We start from the raw sequence: 18686 nt of genomic DNA, 5'->3' as shown, positions 1-18686 counted from the left end.
TTAGAGTATTGACTTATTTTTTAAATTACCTTTGCTCAGAAAAATAGCAATTAACCTCTCCCCAAATAATTCTCACCAAAATTTTATAGAAATTATTGTAATTATCTATCTATAGGAAATATCAGATAGAAACAGGAAACAGAGGAAAGATTTTGAGGAAAAAATGTGATTATTTTACACATGAAATATTTAATAGAATTATTTGAGTACATTTTACTTGAATGTCAAGTAATTTGGAGAAGTAGGAAAGTAGAATTAAATCAAAATATAATTCGAAACTTGGTACTGTTATAAAGAAAATTTTTTTTCCTTGTTGTTCATTGTTAGTGCACAGAAAAATAATCGAGTTTTGTGTCTTGATTATATCCTGCCACTTTGCTGAATTTTATTATTAGCTCTAATGGTTATGGATTCTTCTAGGTGTTCTACATGTAAGATTATATTATATGTGAACAGAAAATACTTTTAGTTCTTTATTTTAAACTTGGATGCCTTTGATTTATCTTTTTTGCCTATTTGCTGTAGATAGGATGTTCAATACTTTGTTAAACAGAAGTGGCAAAATCATACATTCCTGCCTTAACCCATATCTTAGATGAATAACTTACAGTCTTTCACCACTAAATATGATGCTGATTGTGGGTTTTTCATATGTGGCCTATATTATCTAGAGGTAATTCCTTCTGTTCATATTTTGTTGCGTGCTTTTATCACAAAAAGGTACTGAATTCTGTCAAATGTGCATTCATCATTAATTGGCATGATCACGTGGGTTCCCCCCACCCTTTCTTTCTTTCTGTTAATGCAATATATTGATTGATTTTCATATATTGAACCATCCTTGGATTCTAGGAACAAATCTCACTTGGTCATGGTGTAAAACCATTTTAATGTGCTGTTGAATTTGGTTTGCTACTATTTTGTTGAAGATTTCTGCATCAGTATTCATCACAGATATTGCTTTTTATTTTTCCTGTCTTCTAGTATCTTCATCTTCATCTGGCTTTGGTATTAGGATAATACTGGCCTCATAGAATGAATTAGTATGTGTTCCATTTTTTTCAGTTTTTAAAAATAGTTTGAGGGGTGCCTGGGTGGTTCAGTCGGTTAAGTGTCCGACTTTGGCTCAGGTCATGATCTCGCGGTCCATGAGTCCGAGCCCCGCGTCGGGCTGTGTGCTGACAGCTCAGAGCTTGGAGCCTGTTTCAGATTCTGTGTCTCCCTCTTTCTCTGCCCCTCCCCTATTCACGCTCTGTCTCTCTCTCTCTGTCTCAAAATAAATAAACTTTTTAAAAAAGTTAAAAATAGCTTGAGGGCTTTCTCCTTCCACTCCCCCATGATCTTCTGTTAAGTTTCTCAAGATCCACATATGAGTGAAAACATATGGTATCTGTCTTTCTCTGCCTAACTTATTTCACTTAACATAATACCCTTCAGTTCCATCCATGTTGCTGCAAATGACCAGATTTCATTCTTTCTCATTGCCAAGTAGTATTCCATTGTATATATAAACCACATCTTCTTTATCTATTCATCAGTTGATGGACATTTAGGCTTTTTTCATAATTGTTGAAAGTACTATTATAAACATTGGGGAACAAGTGAGAGACTAAGAGAAAAATTACCAGGTGTACTCACAACTGCAAAGAAAAGACCCCCCCCCCCCCCCCCCCCCCCAACCATTCCCGAAACCAGCCAGGGCGTGCCCGGTTGTAGTCTGACCTAAAGGCAGGAACCGATCAAGTTCTGCTGAGTGGTTTGAAATAAAGGCGGGAGCCAATCTAGTTCTGCTGAGCGTTCAAATTTAAATGTCAACCAATAACAGCTCTGTAACCTCAAAAAAAATCCCTAACTTGTTTGTGCCTGTCTATAAAAGAAGCTGCAAGATCCTTGCTCGGGGCCTCTTAGCCTCACCGGCAACGAGTACGTGGAGGACCGGGTTCAAACCTGCGATAAACGACCCTTGCTGCTTGGCTTTGACTCTGGACTCTGGTGGTTTGTTTTCGGGGGGGTCTCTTGAATCGGGGCATATCACAAGTGCCCCTATGCATCAGCACTCCTGTATCCTTTGGGTAGGTTCCTAGCAGTGCTATTGCTGGTCATGGGGTAGATCTATTATTAATTTTTTGAGGTGCAGCCACTCCTTACCTCCTTTCTTAAACTCTTGTCACTAGCTAGACCTCAAGACCTAGCCTTTACTGACCACATACTTATACCTACTAACTTTTATCTTACATTTACCCCTAAGCTTTTCTTTCTGGCTTTCCTCTTAACTCAGGCAAATGAAACCTACATCCACTCGTCAGGTAATGGTGACTGTCCTGACAAAATCTTCTGCTGGCCCAGACCTCCCAGACCATTTGATCTATACCTAACTCATGCCTGCACAAATGGACCATGGAATGACCTCTGGAATGACCTACAATTACCTTTACCTCATTATAACACTAAAATCTCCACCGAAGGAGGACCCTCAGCCTAATTGACATAACATAAAATGTATGTGTAGGCATGTTTCCTTAAGGCACACATGCAACCTTATGCCGACCTCTACATATGATGACAAGGCTTTCCTATCTAAATATTCATCTTAACCCTAAATAAAAGGAACACATTCACCCTCTCTCTAGGAGTCATGGCTTTGGAAGCCATTCCCCTGTGATCTCCTCTGGCTACAAATAAAACTTTTCTTTATGTGACAGCTGACCTGGGTGCAGTTTCTGACTCACCAATAGCAAACTCATGTTGGTTTGGTTACACCCTCTCTTCTCCTGTCTATGATTACGTGCATAAGATGTAACCAACACTATAATCTTTCTGTTTATTGTATTTCTTGATTAAAAAGGAGAAACGAACAGGTGTACTTATTATTTTGCATGCATTTTTTCCTGAGCTGCTTTTTTTAATATCTCTTAAAAATATTACTAATTCTTGTTTTTTAGTGGTGCATTTTCTTGCTAGAGCTCCAATTGTTTTCAAGAAATAATTGAAAGATAGTAATGACTGGATCCACTTGATAAATAAATAACCTCAATTTTTGAGCCAAAAGAATGTGTTAAATCACCACCATCTAAATGTATAGATTAAGTTTTTGTTTCTAAACAAACACGAATATCCCCAGGCATAATTTCATTGTGTCTTTATCCTCTATTACTCTGAGTGAGGTAAAACGAAATAAATCAAATAAAATCAACTGTAAGAAAAAAGTAAGTCTTACAACTCAGTCTTGAATCAATTAGAGTTCGTAAGTAAATTATAAAGATGCATTAATCAGCTAAATATAAAAGGAACTTCAAATACTTTCAATATTAGATCATGATAATTAAATAACTAAAACTTTTTTTTCAAAAGTGGCTTAAGTTGCTTTTCTGGAATTTTACAGACAAAGCTAAAATGTCTTTTTAATAGGAGTTTATATTTTCTACCACTAGACAAATAAGAAGTCTTGGGTTTTTAATGTCTCTGGTTTTATTATTTATACATTTCACCGGCATATTTTACTCATGACAACTGAAATGTTCAAAAAGAAATATGCAAAATAGATCTTCTGGTGACAATTCATTTTATTTGAAAAGATCATATGCCTTAATCCCTAAAGTAACCTCTCAGTGAAGGGCTGAAATAGTACAAGATTTGGATGTCATGTTCTATCAGAATTCAGCACTTACTTATTTTTAAAACACGCTACGTTATCTTTTCATTTGTGGTATTCAAAATCACTGTGAAATTCCCCTCTAAGTATTCATAAAACTGATCATCTGAATTCATTTCACATAGCTTAGCAACAACTTATAAAAGAAAGTGGTAGAGAATTGGGTTCAATTGAATAATCGTAACAGGCAAAACAGTAGCTTCCTTATTGCCGTTATACTTTCTTATTTTTTAGCACCTAAAATACAATATGTACTTGATTTTTCCACAGGTAGGACATCATTACCATCTATCCAACTGGTTATACAAATTACACTTTAAAGGATGCAAATTTAATTTTAATGTATCTATAGATTTCATAAATCATTGTATTTATAATTAAATTGTCATTCAATGGATGCAGGGACACAGAAAAAAATGCAACAGCTTAATAAGCTTTCTCTAAGCCATTGCCCACTAGCTTAAAAATCAGTTCAGTCTTGTTTACATAAAATAAATACTTCTTTAGACCTACTATAGACTATGGATTTACAGTTATAATTATTTTTCTCATTGACTTCTCTATTATACTAAGGACCCTGCTGTGATTCAGGATCTGCTTTTAGATGCACTTTCATCAGTTTTTTAAGTATATTTGCATATTTCAATTCAATTACATTAAAATTATTTTTAATCTAAACCATCTTTTAGTTCTTTTTCCCCCCTTTCTAATCTGAATCATTCTGCCCTTGTTTGTATAAAAATTCATGCGGACTTTTTCACTTTTTTCTTATGATTTGAGATCCAACTTTGATCTATCTAATTAAAACTTCTGTGAGGGACAGAACATAAAATGACTGCCAGGAGGCAGTCTGAAGTTATTTGAAAGGATTCGAACATCAATGATCTAACTTTCCATAGCACCCTCAAGTATTTGCAAAACCAAGTAAACAAATTGCATGATCTTTCCGAAGTATAATTAGTACTCAGTTATACTATACTCCAGTGCTTTGGTAAGCCAATCTGATGCACAGCCATTCTAAGATGTTAGCAAAAGAATTCTGACGATAGGCTGTCTATAGATAAATATCGTGGGGGTGGAACAAAGGACTTTAAAGAAAGGAAACAGGATAAAACAGATTGCAAACTTTACTCCTACTTAGAAAAAAGGAAAAAGGAGTAAAAATAGGAGGAGAAATGTAGGCTGACATAAACAATAAATAGAGGAAAAGAGCCAAGTCCCAGAGGAATGTTGATAGGAATGAAAATAGAGATATTTAAAAAAATGTAAATCTAGAGCTATTGCTTAAATTTCCTGTCCATAGATAGCTTATTTCCTTCTATGAAGCTCTGCAGTATTGCTGAGTGAGTAAGCCAAATGTAAATGAGGCTATTGAAGCATAAATGGAGACCTAAGAGGTGAGAAAATGTTATGCTAATAATCAAAGAGGTCTCTGAAGGTCATGGAGAAAAACTACATAAGGGCTAAGATAGAGTTATCCATTTGGTCTCTGGGACTTGCTAGTAATTATTCTAATACATAGGAAAAAACAGATTCCTAGTACTTTTAAAAATGCCTATTTATATAAAGTGAATAACATGTTTTATAGAATAGAAATTCACTGTCAGTATAATTCTTTAGGACTATATTAAATACTCATTATCTCCATTGTATCAGAAGGCATATCCCTACCTTTAGACATTTATAAACATTTAATTTTGGGAATTTAAACTCAAGAGTGAAGAAATCATTGAAAAGGTAGTTCTAAAATAATAATCATTTTTCTGTGTGTTGAAAATGTCAGTGATTATGTAGTTTTTATACATCCAATCATGGAATAGTCTATACCTAAACCTTTCTAAGACATGATATGGCTGTGGATGCATTTTGTATTGGGAAATGCTTTATTGTTTCGATAATAAAATTAAAGAAATGTGCACCTAGAGATACACCATATTTTATTCCGTTTTGTCAGTCAAAAATCTGAAAGGTTTTGTGTTGGGTTTATCTTGGGTTGTGTACAATTTCTTAACTGATAACTATAATAATCACTTTGAAGCATGCAGGCCAGTTCCGAGGACACAGAGGGGGTCCCGCAGGACCAGCCAAAAGGGTCTTTGGTCTCAAGCAGGACAGAAATAACATGCAAACCAGCAGGACATGAAAGCAGAGTTTTATTGAAGAGAGAGAGAGAGAGAGAGATAGCTGGAGCATCCCGGTGACTCAGAAAGGAAAGAAGGGTATCTCATTTTTGCTTGGGGTGTGGGGTTTTTATTGGCAATTGGTATATTCTGATATACATATCCTTTCAGGCCTCCGGAACCTGTTCAGAACAAGTACAGGATCCAGGTGTCCTTCATAAGTCACTCATTCCATGAGCCCAGGGGTCTCAAACTTGAGATATCTAGCTCCAGTGGTCTGGAATAGGCACACGATGGATCCGCCTGGTCATTCCTTAGATATCATCTATTGTTCTGGAAGACACCAAAGATGTCAGTATCTCTTTGTCTCTTACAAGGAGGACAAACAATGAGCCCTGTGTAGGGCTGCAGTGTGGGTCTTAGCAAGAAGAGAAGCAGGAAATGAAGCAAAGAGAAAACCAAAACAGCTTTTTCTTTCATGAGGTCCCTTCGGTTTCCCTGTCTCAACTTCAAAGATTATATTCATAAAATACAAACTGCTAAATAAAACATTGTTGATGTTTTCTTTTGAGCCTCCTTAATCATTAAAGTGGATCAATTGCATAGATAATAAAATCAGGGTAAATGCATTTTAATTCGGGTTAAAAGATTCTCGTGTCTAATGGCCATAATATTACTCCTGTAAAACGATAAGATAATAAAAATGATTGAAAGAAACAATTTTAATTAAAGTGAAATATAATGATTAAAAAAGCAAAATGAATATATTTCTCCCATATAAGAAATTCATTATGGAAAAAATAAGTGAAAGCCAGGAACACATAAGCCAATAAGTGAAGTATGCTATATTTTCACCTGATAAAGAACGCAACAAAATATCATTACAAAAGAATGCACTTTTGTTCCATAAATCAGGGTTTCTCACATAACCAATTGTGCTGTTTATGTCACTTACATTTGAACTAAGAATTCCAGCTTCTGTGAGTTAGAAAACATCATAATTCTGTATTTTTATATTTTACATTTTTTTTAAGAACATCACACTATTTTTCAAGCAGATTTATAACATGCTTCACTTTTTGCTTTCCCAGCATTGTTTGTCCACTTCCCTGTACTCCACCCGTTTGGAGAATGAATAGCACGCTTAAAAGTCTTTGCAGCTTTGGCAAATGGAACTTGGTATTTCATTTTAGTGTATATTTCTTTGATCACTGGTAAATTGAGCATGTTTTCTTTTCTTTTTTTTTTTAATTTTATTTTAGAGAGACAGAGAAAGAGCATGAGTGGGGAAGAGGGGCAGAGATATAGAGAGAGAATCCCATGCTCAGGGCAGAGCCCGACATAGGGCTGGATCCCACCACCTTGGGATCATGACCCGAGCCAAAAGAACAGGAGTTGGACGCTCAACCGAGCACTAAGGTGCCCTGAACATATTTTCATAGGATTATTATTCATGTGATATTTTCTTCCTGAAAATTGGTCTTGCTCTTTGCACATTTTGTGTTGAAGTTGAATTTTTTTCTTAAGTTTTCATTTTAATTCCAGTTAGTCAATATACAGTGTTATATTAGTTTCAAGCGTGCAATATAGTGGCTCGGCAATTCCACACAACACCCCATGCTCATCACAGCAAGTGCCTTCCTTAATCCCCACCACCTATTTCACCCATCTTCCCATGCCCCTCCTTTTTGCTAACCATCAGTTTGTTGTCTACAATTAAGAGTCTGTTTCTTGGTTTGTCTCTCATTCTTTTTTTTTTCTTTTTTTAATTTTTTCCCTTTGCTCTTAAATTCCACATATGAGTGAAATCATATGGTTTTTGCCTTACTTTTACTGACTTATTTTGCTTAGCTAAATTATACTCTAGCTCTATCCATGTCCTTGCAAATGGCAAGATCTAATTCTTTTTTATGGCTGAATAATATTCATATATATGTATATGAATGTATATGTATATGTATATGTATATGTATATGTCATGTATATGTATATGTATATACCTTATACTTTATACTTACATATATATGTGTATATATATACCTACATACGTACATACTTACATACATACATGTATAAAGAAGAAGTGATATATATTCCTCTCCTTTATTCACTCATCAATGGATGGACGCTTTCATATGGGCTGCTTCTGTATCTTGGCTATAGTAAATAATGCTGCTCTAGTAGGGGTGCATGTATCCCTTTGGATACATGTTCTATTTTTAACTATTTGAGGAAACTCTATACTGTTTTCCACAGTGGCTGCACTAGCTTGCATTCCCACCAACAACACATGAAGTGTTCCTTTTTTTCCACATCCTCACCAACATCTTTTTTTTCTTGTGTTGTTGATTTTAGCCATTTTGACAAGTGTGAGGTGATATCTCATTGTGGTTTTGACTTGTATTTCCCTGATGATGAACATCTCTTCGTGGGTCTGTTGGCCATCTGTATGTCTTCTTTAGAGAAATGTCTGTTGTTTTCTGCCCATTTTTTAACTGGTTTATTCAGTTTTGAGAAGCTGAATTTTATAAGTTCTTTATATATTTCGAATACTAACCCATCATCTGTATGTCATTTGCAAATATCTTCTTCTCCCATTTGATAGGTTGCCTTTTAGTTTTGTTGATTGTTTCTTTGGCTGTGCAAAGCTTTTTTTGATGTGGTCCTAATAATTTATGTTGGCTTTTGTTTCTCTTGCCTCAGGTGACCTATCCAGAAAAAAAGTAGCTATGGCCTATGTCAGAGAAATTACTGCCTGTGCTCTCTTCTAGGATTTTTATGGTTTCAGGTCTCACATTTAGGTCCTTAATCCATTTTAAATTTATTTGTGTGTGTGGTGTAAGAAAGTGGTCCAGTTTCATTCTTTTACATGTTACTGTCCAGTTTTCCTAACACTGTTTGTTGAGGAGACTTTTTCTGATATATTATTTCCACTGCTTCATTATCAGTGTACATAATTCTATATTTTTTAACATGTGCTGACCCAATCTAAAACTTTTCAGTTCCGGTTTTAACTATGTGTGAAATAATAGCTAGTAAATATTCTTGCATAAGAATGATTCCTAGTTTGAATTTAAAGGAAAGGCAGTGTTCATCAACAAATCTTGCATGGTATTTATTTAAATTTCTCTTACCTTAATTCCAAGACATACTTCTGATCCCACACAATTTACCAAGAACTTAACTATTTTGTTAAAATTTGTTTTTGAGAAAGGAAATTTGAGAAATTTATCTGGGAAACTAAGATTAAGTAAGTAATCAAGGTATCCTTTATATTATTGTGAAAGTTTGTTTATTATATAGAAAATTGTGTTTGTATAAATTTATAAAAAGACACATTTATTATATGTATTCATGACTTCAAGATAGACAAGGAAATTAAACTTGTTCTAGAAATACCATTCAATCAGGATCTTAAAAATTATACACTACCCACCATTGTGCCTATCATGGGGAATTAGAAATTACCCCCACCTTTTAGCAGTGAGTGGTCAGAGACCATATCACATAAGTGTGTGTGTTTGTGTGTGTGTGTGTGCGCGTGTGCTAGGGTTTTTCGCTTGTTACTTTTTTTTCCTAGAAGCAGATATTGAAATATAAATTGGAGTGTAAAAGAATTATTTTGGCGTACAAATGTCATGATGGAAATGTGAATAAATGATAGGGAAAAGAAGGTAGTCCTACAGGGTGCATTTCAGTTGGCTATTGTGATCTGCAAATAGAATTGAATCCACTGAGAAAACTCCAGAAAGTGGAATAAAATCATACCTCAAAATTATTTCACTTGAGAGGCAAGGGAACTATATATTTATCCATCCACTCTCAGGGTGTGCTGAAACCTCAAAACACTCCCAGCACTAAAAGTTCACAGACAAAAGGCTTTTGTGCTTCCAGAAAAAGTCCTAAGGTGCAAGGATGCAGAGATCGGCCCTGGAAACTAGGCATAATATACTGAACTACTTGTAGTGCTGGGCAGAGCACAGCAATAAAAGCCACTGTCTTTACCTTACGTTAGTCAGGCCTTATATTAAATGCCCAACTCTCTTAATATTATTGCTTCTTAAATGTTGGTTGTAATTAAAAACAACAACCAACCACAAATTATAAGATGATATAACGAACTGCTACACTTGGTCCTGAGGTTGGCCACGGCTGATTTTCTTTATATTCCTCTTCTACTGCTCCTGTTAAATTTCCCTCAGCTCGAGTCGGCCCTTTAGCTAGCCAAGAGCACTGGCACAGTGTGATAAATCATACCTTCATGCCTGAGGGTTCCAATCCTTTGGTTACCATGTCCTTGTCAGAGTGTGTTTCCTGCAATTGTCATTTAAGATTTGACTGAATGAAAGCACTAAGAGGTCCCCCAAGGAATCTCCTTAGCTCCAGATATACTTCTACCTACCACCATTGCACAATAGCAACACCATACCCTTGTGATAATTGTGGTCAGGTATTTCCGCCAGTATAGTAACTTTTTTTTTTTTTTGAGAAAGAGGGAGAGAAAGAACAAGGGAGAGAAGTAGAGGGAGAAGGAGAGAACGAGAGCGAGGCAGAGAGAGAGAGAGAGAGAGAGAGAGTCTTAAGTAGGCTCCATGCTGGGCATGGAACCCGACATGGGGCTCAAACTCACAAGCCTGAGATCATGACCTGAGCCGAAATCAAAAGTTGGATGTTTAACCATCCATCCAGGTACCCCTTTTTGATTGTTCTTTTATTGGCATGAGGAGCTCAAGATAACTAAGTTAAGTCAATAATTTTAAGTTTCGCGAAATCCTTCATATGTTCTTGAGTAAACATGTCTCTCCTCTCAGAACTAACACCTCTAATCCAGAACGCCAAAAGTTGCTCAATGAGGTAAAAATTAGTCAATTGTGTCACTGGTAACAATGGCGAAAAGGCAAAAATATTCTATCAGGAATATTACAGGTATTATTTTCAAAGCAGTCCATGGACATTGTCCTCATTATTATACCACCTTTGCCATATTGTGGATTGCTTTCCCAAGGGACTGTTCATGATCCTATTAAAATAAATCTGTCAACTTGTCCCTGAGTAAATTTGCTGGCGAGGGCACCACAGACAGAGAAGGAAAACACAAACACGTAGCCATATGCATATCAAAGCAAAAATTGCACAAGACAATGTTAAGCAAGCAAGGAAGGCCTTATTTAAGATTACTACAATAGGGAAGGGGACTGAATTTAAGTCCATGAAAACAAAAGACTGGAGAGTTTTTATGCATTGGGATTATCTAGGAGAAAAGTATTAGAGGACCGTAGGGGTAGGGTCGTCAGTGGTATATGTCCAGCAGGTTGAGTTATTCCTTAGATTGCAAATGTTTTTCTCTGTGTTCAATCTTTCTACATTTGCTAATTGCTGCTAATTGAAGTTTGGCTCCTACCCTCCTTCAGTGACTAGGTAATAGGAGAATGATCTCCTTTGATGTTTACATTTCAAAGAGATTGTTCTTAGGTCCTTAGACAGACATTTCCTGAGTTACAAAACTGGAAAGAGTTGGGGAGAAAGTTTGCATACATTTCAAAGGGACAGAACAAAAATTTATAATTGAAAGTTTTCTAAAGTAAATGCTATAAAAAAAAAAAAAAGAAAAAAGAAAGGTTAGGGGCTGATAGTCTGGAAGAAAACTGTCTGAAGTTTAGCCAAACTGAGGAGAGCTTTAAGGTAGGTCTTGATCACCCAGGATATATATCAATCCAAAATGAATGAATCATTTGCCATTCAGGAGTAGAAAGGATCCAATGTAATCAATCGATCACAGTCTACACATTGGCGAACTGAACTCCTCAAAGGAAGAGGCCATACCTAAGGCTTAGTCTCTACTGCCTATTGATTGAGCGTTCAGCATTCAGCGGCAATATTACAGGCTCAGTTGAGAGGGAGCCCATGTTGTTGGGCCCAGGCATATTCACAAAGCTAGCTATTATGGTCTTTCTTTTCATTAGGACTACATGTAACTAAGGGTAACTGAGGATAGGATATTTTTGTTGTTTTCTATTTTTTGTTTGGTTTTGTGTTTTATTATTTGGTGTTTTAGCAAAGCTACAATTAGTAAACATGTACTACATCTTTGCTCATGTATTGCAGGCCTATTTGTAGGACTAATTTTCCCCTGAGTTGTTCGGCCAGTAATGTTTATACTGACACTATTCTATAGATAATTTTGAACAATTAACTCAGTGAAGCTAATTTCAGGGATGGGAGATGTTTCAAAGCTGTGCTACAGTGCCTTTAATGGCCATGGGTTTTTTTTTTTGTTGTTGTTGTTCATTTTGACTCCTGGTGCATAGATCTTCCAACTTTCAACTCAAAGTACAGAACTTCCCCACGCTTGCATTCCTAGAAACCTAGAATTAGCAATAGGGTCTAATTAATTAATTAATTAATTAAATCCTATCACAATAGGAATACATGCTCATGCATGATGATTTCATATTCAAGAATGTTTTTGATGTTTTACATTGATGTTTTTGATGCTTTGTAATATTCTTCTTAATAGTCAAAATTCCAAATAACCCAAATGTTCATGATCAGTTGGATTTACCTATAAATTTTTGTATATTAGTACACAAGCCATGAAAATACATGAACTACAGAGAAGTAACTCAAAAATGAGGATGGATCACGCAAACAGCATGTCATGTAACTATGGTTAGATCCAAATGAATAGATGCTATATGATTCCAAGATAAAGTACAAAGCAGCCAATGCGGCACTTGGGTGGCTCACTTGGTTAAGCGTTTGACTTTGGCTCAGGTCATGATCTCACAGTTTGTGAGTTCGAGCTCCGCATAAGGCTCTATGCTGACAGTTCAGAGCCCAGAGCCTGCTTTGAATTGTTTCCTTCCCTCTCTCTCTGCCCCTCCCCCACTTAAGCTCTGTCTCTCTCAAAAATATTTAATTTTTTTTTTTTACTGTTTCTTTATTTTTGAGAGACAGAGAGAGACAGAGTGTCAGCGGCAGAGGGGCAGAGAGAGGGAGAGACAGAATCAAAAGCAGGTTCCAGGCTCTGAGCTGTCAACACAGAGCCCGATGTGGGGCTCAAACCCACTAACCGTGAGATCATGACCTGAGCCGAAGTCAGACACTTAACTGACTGAGCCACTCAGGCGCCCAAAAAATAATTAATATTAAAAAAGTTTTTTTAAAGTACAAAGCAGCCAAGACTATGGTATTATGTCAGAATTCAGAATAGTGTCTATTTTGAAGAAAGATAGAGGGACTGTGATTGGAAGGAACATTAAAGGGAATTCTAGAATGCTGGCAAAGGCCTATTCTTTACCTATTTCTGATTACATAGAAATTTCTGTGAAAATCATGGAGCTGTATGATCGGGTTGTATATAGTGTAACATATTAGAGCTCACAAAAAAATTTCAGAAATTAAGATGTCACAATTACACAAGCAAATCATTCTATCTCAAAACATGGTTAATAGTTTTTTGTGGTTTTTTTTTAGTACTTAGTACTTTTAATCGGTCACTGAGGTCTTTCTTTTCTTTTGCACACAAAACTATTAGGGGTTTTGCCATTTGGATACCTCTGAGATTACACTGTGGGTACACATGGCTCCAGATACTTGATGAGACTCAAGGTCAGAAAAATAGTGATTTGGGTCAATTATATGATTACAGAGCTGGTGTTTCCAAGAGAGTTCCAGAGGTCTAATCAGCCCAGTAGTGACTGAAGGGCTCAGAGGCTTGCCTGCCCAGAGTTTACTTGGCTATAGGGTTTCTGAAGTTCCTGATAGCAAACTTAGCCTTACTGCCCAGTTCCTCTTGATTTCTGAGGTGCTGGCTGTACTTGGCTAAGTGCTCAGATCAGCAAGGTATACCAGTCTTGATCTGCCCTGAGCAGATCCCCACCCACCATGCCAGCAGTGAAGGTGTCTTCAGTCTCCCCAGAGGTATGTAACACCATCATGAAGCCCCATGTATTTCCTGGACCAGCTCACATGCCTGAAAAGACTTAGTCATGCCTGAAGACTTGGTCATGACTTGGTCATGGAGCCAATGTGGTTCACTTTAAGCAGGAGGCAGTTGCAAGGTTTCCTTGATGAAGAACTTGTACAGGTTGGTTCAACTTGTCAGATGTGATGTACCTACTGGAGTCATCAGGCAACTTGAAGTCCAGATCTCACTTTCCTTGCTCTGAAGAATCCAAAGCAGCAACATCCATGCCAATGGTGACCTTACTGGTATAAATGGCTATCTCGATTTCATTCTTCAACAGCTGCAGGGCTTCTTTATTTTCTAGGATGTTAGGAGTAAGCATGCTTCCATTGCCTACATTTGGTGGAATCTTTCCCATATTTCTTCTTGATGACATTCTTGAGGTTGTGGTGAACCTCCATCTGATGCATATGGTTTTCTTGACATTTACTGCACCAAATGGGAGGATCTTAACTCCTGTATGGCCAGCTCTTTGCCAGCACTGTTGATCATACCAATGACTTTAAACTTGCCAGCCAAGTCAACAATGTGGAGCTACAGGGGCACCCTGTTCCCCATTCTCAACAGCTCCAGGTTTGAAGATAGACAGAGACACCCCTCTGTCTATTCCATCTGTCTTTATCATCAGTTTCTCAATCTTCTCTTGTTCAGGTTCTTGCTAAGCCGAGTAGGTGCGATAGTTTTGTTGATGTGCTCAACAGCTTTTGAGACGCCTTTCCCCTTCTAGCGTGTTTACATCATTGTCAAGGAGTTCTAAGGCCTCATAAACACCAGTTGTCACTTTTGAGGTACAGAGATCAACCTGAACGGTGGGATTCCCATGAGGGTGAAAGATCTCTCTGGCATAGATCTTGAGAATAGACATCGTTAACTTCTGGCTGCTGGATCTCATCATCAGGGGAAAAGGAAAAAGGGAGCTGTAGACACCAAGGGTGACTATTAAGCTGCAAGGTCTGGTGCACCAAGTTCCCCTGAGCCCCTCTCTGTGCTGTCTGCCCCAATGACCCGTCTTGCTCCCAGGGACCTGATCATCTTATTTTTAAATGGAAACTTACAACATAAGGCCATTTTATAACTCAATAATATCGGTCTACTCTGTCAACACATGTAGAATTGTCAGAATACTTGCACTTAAATAGTGCATTTCATTATACCTTTTCAAATACATTGCCAAATATGTATTTTATGAACTAATAATAAAGGGAATGCAATTAATAGTGGGGGTACTTCAACAATATTAAATGTTACCATGTATTTCTAGAACCAAATCCAAAATTTACTATTTTCCAACCAAACTTAAAATACTTTGACTTTGGGGGTCTAAGTGGCTCAATTTGTTGAGTGTCTGACTCTTGATTTTGGTTCAGGTCATGATCCCAGGGTCGTCCTGGGATCTGGCTCTGCACTGAGCATGGAGTCTGCTTAAGATCTCTCTCTCTCTCTCTCTCTCTCTCTCTCTCTCTATATATATATATATATATATATATATATCTCCCTCTCTCTCTCTGTCTCCTCTCGCTGCCCCTCTCCTCCACTCTCACTCTCTCTAAAATAAATAAATAAATAAATAAATAAATAAATAAACAAATAAATAAATAAATAAAATTAACAAAAAAAACCCTTTGACTTTAAAATAAGCAAAGGGAAAACTTGGAGAAGAGAATAATATAAAAAAATAAGATAATTAAACTTATTATAGCATAATAAAACTCTTGGTAAAATCCCAGTGTACCTAAATGATTCAGTTGATTAAGCTTCTGGTTTCAGCTCAAGTCATGATTTTGTGGTTTGTAGGACTGTCAGCATAGAGGCTGCTTGGGATTCTTTCTTCTTCTCTCTGCCCCTACTCCACTTGCATGTGTGGGTACACTCTCTCTCTCAAGATAAAAATAAAAAAAAATTAAAAAAGAAAATAACTCATGGCAAATTCCCATTATTGAATCTAAAACTTAATTGTCAATTTAAATTTTTTTTCAATTTTTCATGACTTTTGGAGATAATCACTATTTATATTAACATTTCAGTTTTAGGAAATATTGCCTATGTAAGATCAATACCGACAATTAAGGAATCATTATCACCGTCAATTTTTTGGCCGTTTATATGTCTTCACCCTGTAGTCAGAACACCTTTTCAGTTTTATTAAAAATTTTATTATCAACTGAGCATTATTATTTTCTTATGGATTTTGTTTTTAATCTTATATATAATAGGTTCCATTATTAACAGTTAATTCTTGTGATAAAAAAGGGAAAATTATGTTTTTTTTAAATGTTTATTTATTTATTTATTTAGAGAGATAGAAAGAAAAGCAGGAGCAGGGGAAAGGCAGAGAGAGGGAGTCAGGGAATCTTAAGCAGGTTCTGCACTGACAGGGCTCTACTCACAAACCATGAGTTGAAATCAAGAGGCAGATGCTTAACCGACTGAGCCACCCAGGTGCCCTGTGAAAAAATGGCCTTAATATTTTGTGCAATATTAATACAGATAAACAGACTTTATCTTTTTCCCCATCCTTTTTGCACTTAAACTCTATGAATGTTTTTTATGGAAGAGATGTGTCTCATAAACAATAGATGCTGATTTTTTTTTTTTTTGGTTTTACCCAGTCTGACATTGTCAGTTTTAATTAAAATATTCATTGCATTTACTTTGAATGCAGTTATTACTTACTTTAATTTGTGTCTATAATATTTTATTATTTTTTGACCTACCTGAGGTTTTGTTTCTTCTCTACTTTTGCTTCTCTTGGATTAATAAAATGTTTATTATTTTTATTATTTCATCATTTTCCCTCTATTTACTTATTAGACACAATTTTTCAATTGGTTAGCTGTTAATCTAGTATTTAACATGCATTTCAGACAAATGATGCATTGATGCATGCCACTAATTTATCAGTACCCAGGTAGATCAAGAAGCTTAAGATTATTTCAACCCATTTACTACTTTCTTACCTTTTAAAACTCATTTGCATGATATTTAATTCGCATATACATAACACTACAAATACTAAATTCTTTGTACTATTAATATTAATTTATATTCATCTGTTTTCTCTTTATATATAATGTATACCCACATTCCTTCTTTGTGAATACCTTATTTTAATATTTCTTGCATTGAAGATTTGTTGGTGATAAATTACCTTTTTTTATTTGACTAAAATAATCTTAACTTCATATTTCTTTTTATTTTAAGTGTTATTTTCACTGGCTAGACAGTATTAGGTTGTTCACTATTTTTCTTTTTTTTTTTTTTTTTTTCAGCACATTAAACATGCCACTACTTTGTTTTCTGGCTTCATTGTTTTTGCTAGAAACTTAGTTGTAAGTCATACTGTTGCACTTCTGAAGTTACCTTGCTTTCCTTTCTTCTCTGAATGTTTTTGAGATTTTCTTTTTGTCCTTTATTTAGAGCAGTCTTATTGTGATATGCCTTTTCCCCCTTTGTTCATTTTATGTGTCCCCTATTCAATAGCTAAAGAATTGAACTCAACATTACCAAGTTGATGCCAAATATTAAACACAGAGCATAATTTTGACAAAATAGTAAGAAATTTCAAAAATAGTACACCTTGGAAAGTTTACCTGATAGGATATGTGGTATTTAAAAAAAAATAAATTTCCTCTAGTTTGCAGATCTTCTTGAATGTGGTCATTTATTTGGGGTAAATGCCTAGAAATGGCCTAGCTAAGTAAAATGCTAAGTGTTTGTTGTGTAAGAAACTGCCAAACTGTCAAAGTGGCTATTCCATGTTACATTCCACTAGTAATTTATATGGTTAATGGGATAGCACATTTATTACATTAACTCCCTGAGTGTTGTACTTCATATGCCACTAACTTGATATAGAAGTTTATTTCCCAAAAATCTTCAGTAAGTGAGGAATAAAGAAAATGAGGCCCATAATTGCTCAAATACAGGTTATATAAAGATGATTTATACTTTTTATTTTCATTCATTCACTCATTCACCTTTTCATTTACTTGAGCAGATTAATGTGCCTTTTCTGTGTTTGGTACTAAATGAGTTGTAAAGGTTTGAGGAAATGATATATTCTTTGGAGGGAGGCAGATTCTATATAAAAGTTTACGAAATCCTTAGGTCACTAAAATAGATTATAGATTTTTAAGTGCTCTTTGTGTAGCTTGACCTTCCTGAAAATAAGTTCCTAAACATTGACAAGTGGATGACAATCTACAGTATCCTCATGTAATCTTTGTTATATTATAGGTGAGATCATTAGTACGAACAACTGAATTGGCGATATTAGGGATTAAGGAGTTAACTTTTTAAATTAACTTGTATTCAAATACATGTTAATGTTTTAACAATAAGCAAATAAGAAAGAATATGAGCAATTTTTAAGGGAAAATGGAAGGACTGGAAGAAGTTAAGAACATTCCTTAAATAGATAGTAAATAGAAAAAAACGTCTGAGACACTCAAGATGGATTTAGGGTTCCAATTTTCATGTAAAAAGAGGTTTAGATTACCAAACAGATATTTGAAGAGGGAAAGGAAAAACCTCAGAGAAGAATTTCCAAATGCAGGAAAACACCAAGAATCTTCAATTTGAAAGGCACAAATGAGTAATAGAAGAATGAATGGTGTTCATATGTAGACATGTCTGAATAAGCTGATAAAACTAAGAATCAAAAAAGGTTACTGAAGTAATAAGAAGAAAGAATAATTATTTTTTTAAGAATGAGAATTGAATTAATATAGAATCTAATCAGGACCTATGAATACGATATGACACTGGGAAAATAATACAAAATTATTGAGGGGGCATATTTTGGATACAGAATTTTTAAAATGCTTAAACTATTAAAAATATGAGACATAAAAATTATTTCAGGGGCGCCTGGGTGGCTCAGTTGGTTAAGCATCCGACTTCAGCTTAGGTCATAATCTCATGGTTTGTGAGTTCAAGCCCCATG

At 35.6% G+C, this 18686-nt stretch overlaps 1 pseudogene; it reads right to left on the bottom strand.

Annotated features, from left to right (window-relative positions):
* Positions 1-13504: 13504 nt before the first annotated feature.
* Positions 13505-14606, bottom strand: LOC122216998 (annotated as a pseudogene).
* Positions 14607-18686: the final 4080 nt, after the last annotated feature.

Source organism: Panthera leo, chromosome B1 (assembly GCF_018350215.1).
Source record: "Panthera leo isolate Ple1 chromosome B1, P.leo_Ple1_pat1.1, whole genome shotgun sequence".
NCBI classification, from domain to species: domain Eukaryota; kingdom Metazoa; phylum Chordata; class Mammalia; order Carnivora; family Felidae; genus Panthera; species Panthera leo.
This window is presented reverse-complemented; position numbering and strand designations above follow the sequence as displayed.